Raw genomic sequence first — 18,017 nt, forward strand, 5'->3', positions numbered from 1 at the left:
TAACAGCTCATTCGTTTTTTCATAAATTAAATAAATTCTAGAGTTTAATACACCTGTAAGTATGGTTTATATGCTGTGCAAAATTCACCGAAGAATCCCTCTAACTTATAAAGAAAAGTGTACCTATAGCAACAAATGCAGCCATTAGTAAGTGAAAGAATGATGAAATTTCACACGTAACAAAGAATTATTTTGTCATGTTTTCGATCTTCCACTGAAATGAGTGTGAATCCTGGATCCTTCTTAATGATGCTGACAAAGTTTTATGAATTTATTTGTAAAAGTATAGTCAGTGGAAATTAAAATGTCCTGTGATGCCTCACCTGCTCCAAGTCGGCCCGTTTGACGTCCTACCCCCCTTAAATGCAGAATGGTAATTGAGAGAAAGTCTTAACAACAACGAAATTACTACAGTAAAATGGAATTATTGAAATCAGGTGTTCCCCAGGGAAGCGTCCTGGGACCTCTGCTGTTCCTGATCTGTATAAATGACCTGGGTGACAATCTGAGCAGTTCTCTAAGATTGTTCGCAGATGATGCTGTAATTTACCGTCTAGTAAGGTCATCCGAAGACCAGTATCAGTTGCAAAGCGATTTAGAAAAGATTGCTGTATGGTGTGTGAAGTGGCAGTTGACGCTAAATAACTAAGAGTGTGAGATGATCCACATGAGTTCCAAAAGAAATCCGTTGGAATTCGATTACTCGATAAATAGTACAATTCTCAAGGCTGTTAATTCAACCAAGTACCTGGGTGTTAAAATTACGAACAACTTCAGTTGGAAGGACCACATAGATAATATTGTGGGGAAGGCGAGCCAAAGGTTGCGTTTCATTGGCAGGACACTTAGAAGATGCAACAAGTCCACTAAAGAGACAGCTTACACTACACTTGTTCGTCCTCTGTTAGAATATTGCTGCGCGGTGTGGGATCCTTACCAGGTGGGATTGACGGAGGACATCGAAAGGGTGCAAAAAAGGGCAGCTCGTTTTGTATTATCACGTTATAGGGGAGAAAGTGTGGCAGATATGATACACGACTTGGGATGGAAGTAATTACAGCATAGACGTTTTTCGTCGTGGCGAGACCTTTTTACGAAATTTCAGTCACCAACTTCCTCTTCCGAATGCGAAAATATTTTGTTGAGCCCAACCTACATAGGTAGGAATGATCATCAAAACAAAATAAGAGAAATCAGAGCTCGAACAGAAAGGTTTAGGTGTTCGTTTTTCCCGCTCGCTGTTCGGGAGTGGAATAGTAGAGAGATAGTATGATTGTGGTTCGATGAACCCTCTGCCAAGCACTTAAATGTGAATTGCAGAGTAGTCATGTAGATGTAGATGGAGATGAATGAGGTCGCTCACGTGTCTCTCTTACTGATTCTCGATCCTTCTTGTACATGATTCTTCCGATTGCACTCAGAAAGCATAATTCTTTTAATTCAAATTCCGAATGTAATTCCTTTTTCTATTTCGAATGACATGTTCAGCCTCTGTGAAGTGCTGGACACCATGTGGCAACAAATCTGTGTCTTTCGATTAGCGATCCCTGTCATCAGGAAGTATTCGAGTCCCCGAGCAGAACCTATACCTTTCCCCATCAGCTTAAGCGTGTGAACTGATTTGAGCTAATTTTACCGAAGTTTGCTTTCTTCTTTCTGTTCATTGTCTCCCAACCTATCTGCATGATACTAGCTTGTCCTGAGTAAACTCTGATGTGTATTAACCCTAGATTACTGAATCCTCGTAAAATTTACGATTGCAATAGGGTATGAAACAGGACATTTTGTACTTAATTTGATAAGTAACATAGCATTTGAGATCTAATAATGGTAATTAACAAATGCATAATCTAAAACTTATGACTTCCTTTCAATAAATTGGGGAGTAGTAAACTTTACTACCGTTCAGTGGCAGTTTAACATCCCTCAAACGAAATTTAATATTCTGTCATATGTGTAAGGAAACATAGTTGCCTAAGTCTAGTACTCAAGGCACTACCCTCATGTCCATTAGAAATGACTTCATGAAACAAATTACCAGTTTGGTAATGGAATTTATTACGGAGGTAAATCACTCTATCTCTTCTACACACGTATTGTCCTATGCTAGTAATATTCATTAAATACTAATAATTCATTCATCATCCTATTGTACCGAATCAAATGAGTTTACCGTTGCGTCACTTTATCATCATATCAGTCTAAGAAATCACTATTTCACTTTTATGATTTGTTTACGTTCAGTACGACCCTTGCATATGCGGTGGAAATTCTCTCTTTGCCTATGGAATAAAACATGGTGTAACCGCTATTGTTGGATCACCACCCCCAAAAGAAAATCTACGAATGATGACGGACAGAGTCTCTCCCTATGTACTGGTATTGACAAGGATCCACTTGTATCGCCACCGAACGTAGCGACAAATGAAACACCCCTCCCCTTTTAGATATTTAAAGTTACTATACCTGGAAGAAAAGCAACTACTGAAATTAAATTTGTAGGTCATCTGTAGGGTAATAAGATGATGAATTTTAATACACAGAGCTCTCAGCGCCAGAAGCAATAACAGATCCATCCAAGATAGACATCGAATCCTAAAGAGCTTGGATGGCAGATACGGATAAGTCATTCCATGTTGTTATGGTTCATAGTGGCTGACGAGAGGAAGCTTGCTACTCCCTCAGCAGCTCATGGCCGAGGCTTCTAACGGATGAGAGATCTGGCCACAGCAACAGTAGAACCTCCTCTGTACTGATGTGGAATTGGGTAGCATGGGAAACATGTCGTATTGTATTATTTTGCTGACGAGTAATGTCACAGACACCTCGGTCGTAATGCTTGAGAAATATGACGACTGCAGTCCAAATTACCGGTACGCGAACCAAAGGTGATGTTCTTGTATACCCAGAAGCATCCCATACCGTCATAATAGGTGCTGGACCCGTATGTTGGTGATGAATACAGTCTGGCCACATTCGTCCACAGAAGCGGTACTTCTCTGAAAAGACGAGAAGGTGTCACTTCACTACATTTAATGTTCCACCTACAGAAAGCAGTACCCTACCCCTTTGATATGAGGTTCTGACACAGACAAGAATTTTTGGTGACACAAATACTTCGATCTGAAGATGATCCACAGTAATTACAAACAAGTTGTGTAATTAAAACTGTGCAAATGAGACTGAAGAATTAATGAGAATTATCGTACTTTACAATTAGTGGACTGCATTAATAACTCGGAAAATAAGGAATCATTCTAAGAACCTTTGGATAACAAAGGTATTTTATACGCATTACTGTTTTCTCTAGCAACGTGATAGCTAAGCAAACAAGCAACTCCAGCTAATAAGCTGATATTAATACTAGTATAAGACGTAAAATAACTGTCCTGTAAGTAAATATCTGGCCTGTATATGATAAGCACCAGTCGGCCAGGTGTCGCCCCACTATTGACGTTAAACATGGCAGCAACGTAGTTTGTACGCGCCTACCGGTTGTATGTATTCAGCGCCATAAGACTGATGGATTTACAGACATGATGGAATGGCAGTAAAGAGTTGTACTTTTAAGTGATCAATACAATGCCCTAAATGAAGTTGCACGATTTCTCTATGTATCAACGCAGACGAATCAAAGTGTCTACAGACAATGGTGTGCTGCTCAAATCGCGTAACACAGAGTAAAAACAGTGGTCCAAGGAAATCCTTACCTACAGGACATGGAGACGATTGTTCCATATATGACAGTAGGACTGTCACGACAAGAATTGCTGCTGTCATGAATGAAAGTCCATCTCAGCCAGTTTACAGACCTTGAACTACTAGACATATGGAAGCGAAAAGCCATTGCTAACGACTGCACATTCAGTTGCATGTATTAAATGAGATAAAAGAGACTGCACAACAGCTGGCTAGAGGTGTGTAATGTGGTCCGGTGAGTCACAATGTTGCCATCTTCAGGTGCAGTGTCGGGTTCGCTCTCTCTCTCTCTATCTCTCTCTCTTTCTCTCTCTCTCACACATACGCACACACACATTTTACTTTCCCCTCCTTGCAGCAGTGTATGGAGGAGTTTATAGCCTGTTGGCTTTTACTCCACAATATATGTTGTGTGTGTGTGTGTGTGTGTGCGTGTGTGTGTGTGTGTGTGTGTGTGTGTGTGTGTAATTATCTTTTATCGTTTTGGCTGTCTGTGTATTGTGGTTGTGTTCTGGTGGTGTCTTGTACTTGCCTGAGGTAGGTGAGATGTTGGGTATTTTAAGCCTTAACGATTGGTAATATGAATTGGAGATTTTTGGGATTTTTCTCTTATACTTAGTCGTCTAAGATCGTCATAGGGTGTTTGTGCTTTTCACGAGATATGCCATACCGACCTAGGGAGTGGATGAGCTTATTTCCTGATTTGGATGAGCTCTCGTAGAAAGTCCTTGCCAGATCTTGGAATCTTTCTTTGAGGAGGGGGATGTCGGCAGTGGCGTGCAGATCGTCGATGGGGGTAGATGCAGTGCCCTCATGAGGGCGCGGTTCTGCAGCCTCTGGAGTTTGTCCAGATGCTGCTTCACCACGTATCCCCAGACAGGGCGCGCATACTCCATTACTGTCACATAAGGGCCTGATAGACATTTACTCCTACAGAGCAGGGAAGGGAGCTGGTTGTGTTGAGAGCTGGGTGTAGGATGGACATTCTGGTACAGACCTTCCTGTGGTCCTTGTCTATGTGGGGTTTCCATGTTAGTCTTGAGTCCAGGATTACACCGAGATAACTTGCGGATCGCCGTCAAGGGAGTCGGGATCCATGTAGTAGGTGCAGGTGACCCGTGGGGGGGGGGGGGGGGGGGCGTTGAGGGGTCCACATCTCCCGAGTCTCTGAGTCTCTGGCTGATCAGCATAGTCTGTGTCTTTTCAGGGTTGATGGTGATGTGCCAGTGACGGGCCTCGGCTTCTGTGTTATCTAAAACTCTTTGTAGCCTACGAATGACCAGGTCCTTATTCGCAATATGAGTGTAAAAGTCTGTGACCGTACTGTGTGGTGTGTACCAGGGGTGCTGTGGAAGTATCCGCAGTGTTCAGACTACAAAACGGGTCCCAGGACCGATCCCTGTGGCACCCCAGCACGAATGCGTCTTTTGGTGGAGGTGGCATTTATACCTTGACAGAGAAAGATCTATTCGTGAGATAGCTTTGGATTAACCTGACTATGCTCCCAGGGAACCCCTGTGTGCATAACTTGCATAATAGCCATTTATATGCTTTGGCAACATCAAGCAGCACTATTCCACAGTAGCCTCTGTGGTTGAAGCCCTGTGTGACTGCTTCCACTAGACTCATGATCTGCCGTAGTGCTTCTGTCGAAATCCGAATTACGAATCCGGCTGAAGTCGCTCATTGGTGATGTGGTCTCAAATGGGAATAAGCATGAGGGGAACATAGATCTTGCTGAGAGTCGGCAAGAGACAATCGGCTTGTAGTGCTGTGGGAATAAAGGGACTTAAAAATTTCTTTATTCAGCTAATGACATTCATACTTATTAACCCACCATCTTATACATTAGTGGGTTTTAATGTCTACAATACAGTTATTTACTTTAGTAACAGTGTTACTATTACAAATTCCTTCCTTCTTACTTGCTACAGGATGTGAAAGTGTTTATTATGCTATTGATAAATACTCGACTCTACTAACCTAGCAAGCTACTCCTGCAGCGTTACAGATGTGCCAGTTGCTCTATACACCTACAACTTTGTTGGCTTTGCCCACCAATCTAACCCCAGTGGACGTGCCCCTGGTATTGGGCTGGCCTTAACCTGGAAATCGCTGCAGGTACTGTTAGTAGATATCAAAAAAATCTACTCTCTACTTAAGACCTACCTACCTACTACAAGTCATTGTAGGTGCGCAATAAGTCAAATCCGGGATATTTCCGGGCTTTCTCCCTACTCAAAGATGTAGCGGATTCTGACCGTCACGACGATTGGCCAGTCCACGCCCCGGCGGAATGGGATGGGATGATCACGATTTATAGATTGCCCCTATGATATTCTTGCAGGACCTTTGGTGATACCTCGCAGGAAAGACTATCGATGATCTTCAATGTGGTGGATTACTAATCAGATGGTATGTGTCTTTATTGGGTAACTGACGTCTTAGATCGGTGGCTACGTCTTCTAAAATGGGACACTGTAGACTACGTGGTCTGGAGTGCCAATTTTTGCACCACAGTCAGAAGAGGGGGTGACCTTCTTCCCGAACCGGCAGAGATATGCCGGATACGGCCCATGACCTGTAAGGAAGTGCAGCAATCCCTTGCTTGGTTTAAATCGCGAGAGTTGATGCCGTTCCTTGATGTTTGGCAACAGCTTGTATGTCCTTCTTCCTGTCTCTCCTCTGTCCCAGAGTTGCTGCAACACTTCTTCCCCTCTCCTTCTAATTGTACCACTCACACCCCCAAAATGTGGCCAATTTTTTTTCAGTTTCCGCTCTTTTAACCCAGTACCAGGCTGCTTGTTACCTGATTTTGATATCCAAGGGATGTAACTCCATGAAATTTAACAGTGCCCCCTCCCTCTCCAGGAGATGTTCTGTAAGCTCCAATCGAGCGCAAAAGCATATTGCGCTGCACCCTCCTCACAGCCATGACAGGCATGACACTCTTGAGCCTGTGTGCCCAAAGCCCGGACCCATAACCCATGACAGAGGCGAGAATGGTGATGTGGTAAAGTCTAATCAGTTCTGGGGGAGGTGAAATCTCCTATGCCCAATCATGATGAGGTTATTCAAAGCCTCTAACGACATTTGGTTTACCGCTTCGATATGTTGGCCAAAGTTCGACTTTTCAACTATGGTACACCTAGATACCGGGCCTCATGACACCAAATAACTGGTGAGCTCTCGAGCCACACTGCCGGATTTCTGGCCAATTGGCTCTTTAGCAACAAGTATGTTGATTTGTTGTGCGCAATTTTTATCTTAGTCCTTTGGCACCATTGTGTTAATATTGTTATTTCCCTTTCGATTTTTGCTTCAAGATCTTTGTCGCTATGGCCAGCCACCAGCAGGAGGATATCGTCCATGTAGGCTATCGCCTCAAGCACATCTGCACTACACTGCATGCTTTCCAGGAGAGGCTCCATGTTAATGTCCCAAAAGAGTAGTCCCAGGGCAGAGCCTTATGGACACTTCTTTGTGACCTTTTTGCCAACTCTCCCGCTAGGGGACGATAGCCAGACCTCCCTTTCCATACAATAGCTCCTGCGACAGCCATATAGTGGCCCTGGACACTCCTTCTACTGCATACAGAAGAAGAATGAAAGCCACCACAGGTCGTCAAAGGGCCACTGATGTCAACCATGATGCCCACTATGTACTCGTGTGGGGATGACCCACAGACCTCGGCCACTAGGGCAATTGCGTCAGATTCAGATCGCCCCTGCCGAAAACCGAATTGTCTGTCACTCATCGCACATAGCACTTTATGTGCCGTCAGTATGTCAGTGAGCAACGTCTCTAGCAGTTTGCCCAACAGGTCCAACAGACAGATTAGTCTGTAGGACTTGACATCCTTTGGGTCTTTGTCCTGGCCTTTCTTAACAATCACCACATTGGCCTGTTTCCAGGAGGAAGGAAATGTCCCGAGGTGCAATGCTAAATTGTATATTCTCGTTAGAGTTGTTGCTAATTGAGGAGCGAGGTACTGCACCACTTCCGCTATAATGCTCTCTGGTCCTGGGGCCTTCCTTCTCTTTAATGATCTTATCTGTGCCGACACTTCCTCTTTGAAGATTAGATAAACCACCATGTTGTTGTGATATCCTTCCTGCACTGTTTGCCTAGTTAGGCGTTGCTCTTCTGTGTCCTCTTCTACTTTATCGTCAGGGAGCAAGGACTGGAGGAGGACCTCAGCAGTTTCCTGCCAGGATCCTGTCATCTGGTTTCCATCCCTGGCAGTGGAGAGCACCATTGGCGACCGGACATTTTCTCTCGCTACCTTGTATGGAATGCCCCAGGGAACAATAGCCAATTGGCTCTGCACATATCTTTCCCAACTCTGGAGCCTGACTGTTCTTAGCTCCTTCTGGAATTGCTTGTTAGCGTCTCTGTCGATTTGCAACCAGCGTTGTTTATCTTCCCAAACGACACTTCACTCGTTGTACCTCCTCGCCGTCCTGACAGACCGACGCATCTGCTCTAGTTCTGCAGACCATGGTGATGGAGAGGCCGTTACAGCTCTCCTCCCGCTTGGTACAGCAGCCACTATTCCCCCTGGTAAGTCCTCTCACCAGCTCTCCGGCGTGTCTGTTGACGTCTTAATCACCTTCCAGCCATATCGGAACGTCAAACTCTCTTGCAAGGCGCTCCCAGCTAGCTTTATTATAGTTAAGTTGCACTTTCCACCCCATGTCCCAGTTACACTCTTAGTAAGAATGCGTAAATGTAGTGAGACTATGGTCACTAGTGGTGATCCTATCTCTGACCATCCAATTATGTGTGTTGGAAACAATATTTGTTAACATTAACGTTACATCGATGTTCGTGCCCTCGCCCCCTCCACCAGTATAAGTAAGGGGGGGGGGGGGTTATCTAGTCTATTGGCAATAAGCAGCTGCAAAGACATAATGGTGTCTTCCAGTTTACCTCCTCTTTCATCACGAGTGCCAATGTGCCATAGGAGGGATTTGGCATCCGCATCAGCCACCACTACAACCTTGCACACTCTGAGCACCGTAGACACTTGCACAAGTTCGTCAAGGTGTACATCTATGTTGGTGCTGTACTGAAAGTACATATTCACCAAGTATATGATGCCCGCTGGTGACTGGAGGTCTACAAAATTACAGTGATCACCGGAGAGATGTGAGAGCACTGTGATCTGTAATGCTTTGTTGACCACTATAATGATAGCCTTCGGGCCATCCCCAAAACTTACTACCTGCCAGTGCATGGCAGCAAATGCTATGTTCCTTGCAAGAGAGTATGACTCCTGCAGACAGAGCACATCAAGGTTCGTCTCCTCCACCACTCTCCGAAGCTTCTGCATGACCAGCCTGCTGTTGTATGCGTTTAACTGTCCTATCTGAATTGCTGTAGGTATGGGAAGTGTGTATGGACATATGATTCTGGAAAGGTCTTCCTCCAATCGAAATCTATTCTTCCGTTAGATAGGCCAGACTGATTGTAGATTTCATTTAGATTGAAAGTTTCGTTTCGCCTTTCAAAGACATTTTAACAAGGTGACGCAGGGCGCCGAAGTCGGTGGGGAGATTCATAGTCTTCAACTGTATTCTGTCAACAGCCTCCATGACCGAGAAGGTGACTTTACGCCCGTACTTGTGTCCTACTCGCACTAAATGTCGCAGTGCCTTGGTCAGGACAGCCGGCTCCTCCAGGCGGGAAAACTGAAAGGAATGTTCAAGGTTAGGATAAATTCCAACAGGATCAACTTCCACTTGTCGGACTGGTGGTTGCCCTGAGACTGAGCTGTCACCAAACTGTACTGGTGGTTCTGAAGCAGAGCTTTCTTGAACAAACACTGGTCAGCCCACTACAACAGGACGCCTATCTAGTGTTGCCCGGTTTTCTGACATTGTGTAACATCGGCAATAGGGTCTTTCCCTGATTTGTGTATCACAACCACTTCAGAGTGTTTCCAGTAAGATGGGAACTCGCGGGTACGATTAATCTCGTTGAAGACGTTCCTGAGGTGTTCGATAGCCGAAGGCGGGAGGGTTTTAACTATTTTGTTGGTGACACTGTGGTGTGCTGGCGCCTTTTTTGTAGGGAGGGAGACAAATAGTCTGGGAGGTGTACTTTTGGGGATGGGTGGCCTTTTGTGGAGGAGTGGCATCTTCCGCTGTCTGCAAGGTGGTATCTGTTAGGTCTTGTCCTACGGTTTCGGCAGTAGATGGCGGAGAGCGAGCGTTATCAGAGGCGACAGTTTCTCGGTATCGCTCCCGGTCTGTACGTTTGTAAAATGTCTCGTACAGTGGGAGTGCTACCCATTCTCCCACATCGACCTGTAAAATCAGTGGGTTGTGGTCGGAGGACATTCTATTGATTCTCCTTGCGGCCACAAACCCCTCGATCCTCCTAGTGAGGCCTATGTCTAACATGTCGGGCCTACCTCCATTTTTTGGAAAATGTGTGGTCTCGACCGGACACCATGTTTCAAAGTGGATGTTGCGCGCTAGTTGTTGCAGTTTAGTGCCTGCTCTGGAGGTTACTCTAGAGTTCCAATCGGGTTGTTTGGCATTGAAATCGTGTCCTATTATGTATGAGTTTACCTTCAATTTGCCCTAGAGCAGCTATGCCTCCCTCGTCTATCTCGTCTTGTGGGGGTCGGTAGATTGCAATAATTGTCAGGGGTCCGGTGGCAGTGGTTACTTCCACTACCACTGCTTCGATTTTATTGGTAACTGGTAAGAATATCAGGTGGTGGGGGATCCCTCTTTTTATGTATATGGCCATTCCACCTCCTTGGGTTGGCCTCTCTTTACAGTAGCTAACGTAGTAGGGAACTGTGCCAGGTTCACGTCTCGTCCGGAACTTTATAGCCGCTGGACGACGGGCTTCTCTGCATCCTCGGCGGCAGTCGGGCCAATCAGGCGCGAGTGTAAACGGGGCGGCGCCGCGTGGTGGCGGTGAGAGGGGGGGGGGGGGGGGCGGAAGGGAGCCTCGGGCGCCGGGTCCTGGCGCCTCGGCTCTGTGCGGCCTGTTTATTCCATCCGTCGCCACCGACCTGCCTCCATCGGTGCGCTCTCGTTTTATTCTTGCTAATGTTGTATTTCACGCGGTGCTGATTTGGAAGGCACTGTCCCGGTTGACCAGGTTTCAATTACCCGAATCTCCCATGCCTCTCTAATAATAGAATCCCAGCAACCTTTCTCAGACCTACTCAGTCTCCTTGTTTCTTCAGACTGAAACGTGTGTTCTTCACTGACGCTGTGCTCTGCTACCACGGATTTCACCTTTTGTCGGAAATGAAGGCTTCTCACATGTTCAGAAATGCGTTGTGCGATGAATCTCTGCGTCTGTCCAATATATTGTTTTCCACATTCACAGGAAATGCTGTAGATACCGAGTGTTCTTAAGTCCAAGCTGTCCATCATTGAGCCCAGCATATTCCTGATTTTTGCTGGAGGACGGAAGATGGTTTTTATCTTGTTCTTCTCCAGTATCCAGGCAAACTTGCCCGTCGGTGGTCTTGCGTAAGGGAGGAACGCCAGACCTTTGTTGTTATTGGGCCCAGTAACAATTGCGCATTTACAAATGTGCTTCTTGTATACAGCGTATGGCTTAAATTGTGAGCAGTCTGCGCCTGGCCGTCACAGAGAGGGGGTCATTTTCGATCGTTGCCTGGCACTGATCGGCGAACGCTACCTGCTTAAGGGGATGTTAGTGTCGCAACTGCTGTTGCACGATCCAGTCTCTTTGCAGTTCATTATTTGCTCACCTTCTCGAGCAAGTTGTGTGTTATAATTTGGGGCTTCTCATTATAACATTACCTTCAATTTCGTGAGCTACCCAGATAAGCATCTCTTATTGCGCTTGCTCAATGTAGTCTTCCAAATTTTTTGATACCTCCCCACTGTATTAGCGTCATTTTTTAATCTTATTCGTGTTGTAAAAGACTTTGCTCTCTGTTAGCTTCATTATGGTTGATGTCAATCATTAGAGAACTTAAATAACTGTTACCTCACTGATGACTTGGATCTGAAGACCCCTTCCCCGGTTCGGAAACTGGGACTTCCGTTTGTGTTTTACTTTGCAGTAAGGACTTATCTTTATAAATGACGTCGTTGTCCAACTTTCAATTATAAGTTGCTGTGGATGTCATAGTTCTACGGAACCTGCCCAGATCGAAGCATGGGTCGTATTTTTTTGTTTTTATTGTATTTTACGAACGTATCTCTGTATTTCATCCTCCTATCGTTGTTCCATTGTGTAAATTGCACTCGTGACAACTTGGAACTGTTGTACTGGCTGAATTGTGTACAGTTTTAGTGTTTTTATTTTACATAAAGAACGTATGTTTTTACGTTGGACTCATTTTTCTACTGCAAAAATTGCAGTTATGCTAACGTGGCACTTTTGTAACTAATGTGCGCTTTACCATCGTTGCTGTCCAAAGATAAAATTAAATAAATAGTTTAAAAAATCCTTTCACATGTCCTTCAACTTGTTCCATGTCGGCATCCATTAAAAATAAATATAATTAGTTTTGTACACAGCGTTGTCCTTGAGCTAGCGGCCATCTACAGAGATAATTCATTTATCATTTTGTGCAGCAATGAGCATTGCAATCGCTCATCTTCCATCAGTGAGATTTGGTTTCGTGTGCTGCCTTGTGAGAGAAACAAACATTGCACTCACTCGTCTTCTAATTACTAGAAGCTGTCATTGTTAAGAAAGGGGCTAGAACGTTGAAGTGCCTTAAGTGATTTTTGATGTATGTGTCAACCCTGAAGAAATTTGTGGACTCTCTTGCTCGCTGAAATGAAGACATTGTAAAGAGTAGAGACTGTCTCACATGTTACTACCGCGTTGTCTCCTCGGGTGGGTAATTTTTTGTGTGGTACGCTTACTTCGTTAATGTTGAAAATATTCAGTGTTGCCAGAAGTTGCGGCAGCTGCTCCTGGCTGTTTACAAGCAAGTTTGGCACGCTCGTTGCCTCGGAATGTGCACAAAGTGGGTTGCTCCCGCCGCCTAGGAGTAAGCTGTTGCTCCCCTAATAAGCGCGGTCGCCTAGAGCGAACGGCTAACGAGTTGGCAGGCGCGCCAGGGGCGGCAACCACGCGCTACACTCTCGCGACGTGTCCCGCGGGCAGCGCGGCAGGTCAATAAGGGGCACGCCCCGCGCTAATCCCGGCGCCAAACAGACGAGTCGGCGGTTCCACTCAGCCGGGGGCAAACAAACTGCCATTAGCGAATTGAGAGGCGCGCCGAGGCAGCCGCAGGATTCGTCTGCTCGTGCACGCTCTCCGGATCCTCTCTGTACGGGCTGCGGCCCCTTAGAACTGGGTCAAGGGCCACTCCAGAGCTGCTTCACGTTCTGTATTTCTTCGTGCCATCCACGGCACGCTTCGTGTACATTTAAGCGATAACAGCAAATGTTCCCGTAAGTCCTTGATATACCGGGTGATCAAAAACTCAGTATAAATTTGAAAACAGAATACATCACGGGATAATGTAGACAGAGAGGTAAAAATTGACACACATTCTTGGAATGACATGGGGTTTTATTAGAACAAAAAAAAAGTTCAAAAAATGTCCGACAGATGGCGCTTCATCTGATCAGAATAGCAATATTTAGCATAACAAAGTAAGACAAAGCAAAGATGATGTTCTTTACAGGAAATGCTCAATATGTCCATCATCATTCCTCAACAAGAGCTGTAGTCGAGGAATAATGTTGTGAACAGCACTGTAAAGCATGTCCGCAGTTATGGTGAGGCATTGGCGTCGGATGTTGTCTTTCAGCATCCCTAGAGATGTCGGTCGATCACGATACACTTGCGACTTCACGTAACCCCAAAGCCAATAATCGCACAGACTGAGGTCTGGGGATCTGGGAGGCAAAGCATGACGAAAGTGGTGGCTGACGACACAGACACCACCAAACGAAGCGCGCAAGAGATCTTTCACGCGTCTAGCAATATGGGGTGGAGCGCCATCCTGCATAAACATCGTACTTTCGAGCAGATGTTTATCAGCCTGGCTGGAGATGATGCGCTTCTGTAACATATCGGCGTACCACTCACCCGTCACGGTAGCAGTTACAAAACCAGAATCACGCATTTCTTCGAAGAAAAAAGGCCCGATAACGGTATATGTGGTAAATCCAACCCATACCGTGGCTTTCTCGTCGTGCAATGGAGTTCCCAGGACAGTTCTAGGATTTTTGGTTGCCCAAATTCTGCAGTTGTGGGCGTTGCCAGACCAACGGAGCGTGGAATGAGATTCCTCGGTCCACAACACGTTACCCAACCAACCGTCATCTTCCGCCATCTTTTGAAACGCCCACACCGCAAATGCCGTCCGCTTCAATAAATCGCCAGGTAACAGTTCATAATGCCGATGGATTTTATACGGATAGCATCGGAGGCTACGCGTCAGTGCGAACCAAACAGTAGTGTATGGAATGCTGGCTGATGCGACGTGCATAGACGAACACGCTACAGTCTCCATTTCTTCCTGAACTGTCTCAGCAACATTACGCCTTGTGTTCGGTTTGCCACTACAGGATTTCTCGTCTAAACAACCCGTGGCTTCGAACTTCGAAATAATTCTCGCCACAGCTGCATTTGTCAACGGACCTTTAGCCGTTCGAATCCCCTTCCTATGGCGATAGGATCGTAACGCTGAACTAGCACATTCCCCATTCTCATAATACAGCTTCACTAAAAGCGCCTTTTCAGGTAACGTCAACATGCTGCGACTGCTGCATCTGATTCTTTCTATCGTTACAGCTCCTTCTATACACGATTATCATGCGCAGTCACTGACGTTTTGCTGTCCAGCGCCATCTGTCCGACGCTGTATGAACTTTGTTTTTTTTTTAGTTCTAATAAAACCCCATGTCATTTCAAGCATGTGTGTCAATTCTTAGCACTCTATCTACATTATTACGTGGTTTTCAAATTTTTACTGACTTTTTGATCAATTGTGATATCAGAACGCTTATGTTGCAGGGTGTCTTATAATATTCTTTGAAACTGAATATGTCTCAAATGAAAGCTGTAAACACACTTTATTTTTCTGCAAATAACATATACACATTTTGAAAAATAATAATGTGTGAAAATGTTATATAGTTATGCTGATGTATCCGCTTATTATTACAATCCAAAGGCGATTACAAGGACCCAATCGATCGCTTCATCCAGAAGCCACTTTTTTAACCAAAACCTAAGCTTTCACATATTATAGTTTCTTCTGATAAGACACTGAAAATCAACGTCAAATGGTTCAAATTATTTCGTCTCTACTCTCCCTCTATCTTTTGCATCATCAGTCTCCTGACTGGTTTGACACGGTCTGCCACGAATTCCTCTCCTGCACTAACCGTTTATCTCAGTGCAGCACTAGCACCCTACGTTCTCAGTAATAAGGGGACAATCAAAGGCTTTCAGTTTGAGGGCACTGCTGTGTTGATGTGTATCAAAAACACCGACGAGCTTGAAGGGCAGGTTTCTTACACCAAATCAAGAAAAAATGTACAGTAAACGTGATCTCTAAAATGCATACCTTCAGAGGTATGTTTCACACTAGCAAAGGTGAACAAGTGCTTAAAGCTCTTAAAGTATGCATTTTAGACTCCATGTTTACTACGAACTTTTTCTTGGTTTTTGCCACCTCCTCTAAAAATAAGGAAAGCAAAGCTCCTGCTATAGAAGAGATCTGTTACATAGCATCGAAGATGAAGGAGTGCTCATCACTCTAAAGGTATGCATTTTAGAGTCCATGTTTACTTGACCTTTCCCTGAAAGTTTTCGAGGCTTTTTGGGACACCTTTTATATGAACTGTAGTGTGACTCCGATGCTGGTATACAAGAACTGAGATGAAAGCAAGGGATTAGTGTGGCATTCGTGTCTTTCCGACGTGCATGCGGTAATTGTGGAAACGCGAACTATGGGGAAGATATTTAGAAACGCGTCCGAACGGGGCCACTGTGCTGTTATCCTTTTACTTGCTGCCTATGGACGAACACTGGTGGACATACACCGGAAAATGAAGAATGCTCGAAGTTCCTTGCTGGATGCGACTCGGCACGAGACGCTGGTCGATCTGGACAGCCAGCCTCATGCAACTCGAGTGGTAGACACTCAATCACACGGCGTATAGTTCCGATCTCTCCCCATGTGATTATCACGCCTTTGATCCCTTAAAGAAGGCCTTGAGGAATCGACGATTCCTGTCGGATGAGAGTGTGGAGCAGGCAATTACAGACTTTTTCATTCTGCAGGACACGTTGTTTTACCAAATGGGTATCTGCAACTGGGAGTGTCGGTGCGATGATTTCCTCAGTGATCATGGCGATTTTGGCAGATTGGTGATCAAATTCTGGAATATACGGTTTTCGAACGGAAACTTTTTCGTGTATTATATTTGCTGGATTTATTCTAATCTTTGTCTTCCTCTATAGGTTTCACGCTCTACAGCTCCCTCTGTTACTTAAGAAGTAATTCCATGATTTCTTAACGCCCTGTCCCTTCTTCTTGTCAGTGTTTTCCACATGATCCTTTCTAGTGGTGAACCTCTTCACACCGTATTTATCCACTTAATTTTCAATGATTTTTGTAGCACCACATTTCAAACGCTTCGACTCTCTTATGTTGCGGTTTTACCACTGTCCATGATACACTACCATATAACATTGTGCTCTAAACGCTTACATTTCATGCTGGTAGACTTCTATTGGTCAGGAATACCCTCTCTGTCTGTTCCTTGTATCGTTTGACGTGCATTATTTTGCTTCCATGGTAGCAGAATTCCCTAACTGCATCTACTTCATGATAACCAACTTTGTTATTCAGTTTCCCACTGTTCTCATTTCTGTTACTACACATTACATTCATTTTTTTAAAATTATATATCGTGTGCCGTAAGGCCAAAATAGAGAAGCAAGTCTCCATGGTAATGGAACGAGTCATACATGCAATTACAACAGAGGAACAATAATAGATAAAACGAAATTTATATGAATCTAGCGCAGACGACAAGTCGTAAGTTTAAATAAACGTAATCAGCAACCTAATTTAGGAATAGTTTCATTTGTTAATATTGCGAAAAGTTCCTTGACGGAGTGGAAGACGCGAAACACTTAAACTTGAAAGTGTATGGATTACGGCAGAGATTTCTGAATTCTTGTGGCAACTTACTGAAAATCCATAACCTGTATTCATAAGACTGTTTATCCCATTCAACTTGTACTGTAACGGTTCAGAATGGCTCTAAGCACTGTGGGACTTAACAGCTGAGGTCATAAGTCCCCTAAAGTTAGAACTACTTAAACCTAACTAACCTAAGGACATCACACACACCCATTCCCGAGGCAGGATTCGAACCTGCGACAGTAGCAGCAGCGCGGCTCCGAACTGGAGCGCCTAGAACCTCACGGCCACCGCGGCCGACACTGTAACTGTTTTCCTCTTTCATTGAGAATAGCAATGTCATCAGCGAATCTTATCATTGATATCCTTCCAACCTGAATTTTAATCCCACTTTTGAATCTTTCTTTTAAACTTTTGAACATTTTATTCCTGAGTCATATCTGAAATATATTGCGGATCTCAGTTATCGTTTTTGCTCTCTCATTACTACTCTCTGATTCATATTCTACCTAACATCTTCTGTCTTGTATTCCATCCTTACCACCGAATTCCAGTCCACCACGGCAATTAGATTATCATATCCCTTTACATACTGAATGGCACTTTCAATATTATGATATACTAACTTTTCATCTTCTGCTTGTGTCGTCGACGTGAATACCTAAGTTGTTATTGTTGGCTTTCCTACTCATGTAATTTTCTGTTGATGTTACTATGCGTTCATCCCCCCAGAAATTCTTATCTCCTTTCCTTTTCATTTGACTGGACTAAGCTTTGCATTTCCCTTTCCAGAGTTTATAGCTTACCTACCTCAGTAAAACATCTAACATTTCACACTCCGAATCGTAGAATGTTATCCCTTCGTTGGTTAATTTAATCTTTTTCTCATGGTTGTGTCCCTCTTGGCAATCCCCTCGCAGAGATCCAAACGGGGAACTTGCTCGAAACCTTCGGCCAATGTGGAGATCGTAACACTTTTTCAATTACAGGTCACATTTAATCTTAATACAATTTCTGTCTTCAATGCAGTGGATTTCACTGCCTTGTGCATCCTGCTGCGGCTGAAGATTGCAGGCTTTCCCACCGTTTAGGAACTTTTTCTTATCCCTAGGTCCAGAGATTGTAGTGAAACTTTATCCTCTACCCTGCGCTCATTAGTCGAAGATCAAATATTGTCGAAGTCTTTCAC

Source organism: Schistocerca gregaria, chromosome 7 (genome assembly GCF_023897955.1).
Source record: "Schistocerca gregaria isolate iqSchGreg1 chromosome 7, iqSchGreg1.2, whole genome shotgun sequence".
NCBI lineage: Eukaryota > Metazoa > Arthropoda > Insecta > Orthoptera > Acrididae > Schistocerca > Schistocerca gregaria.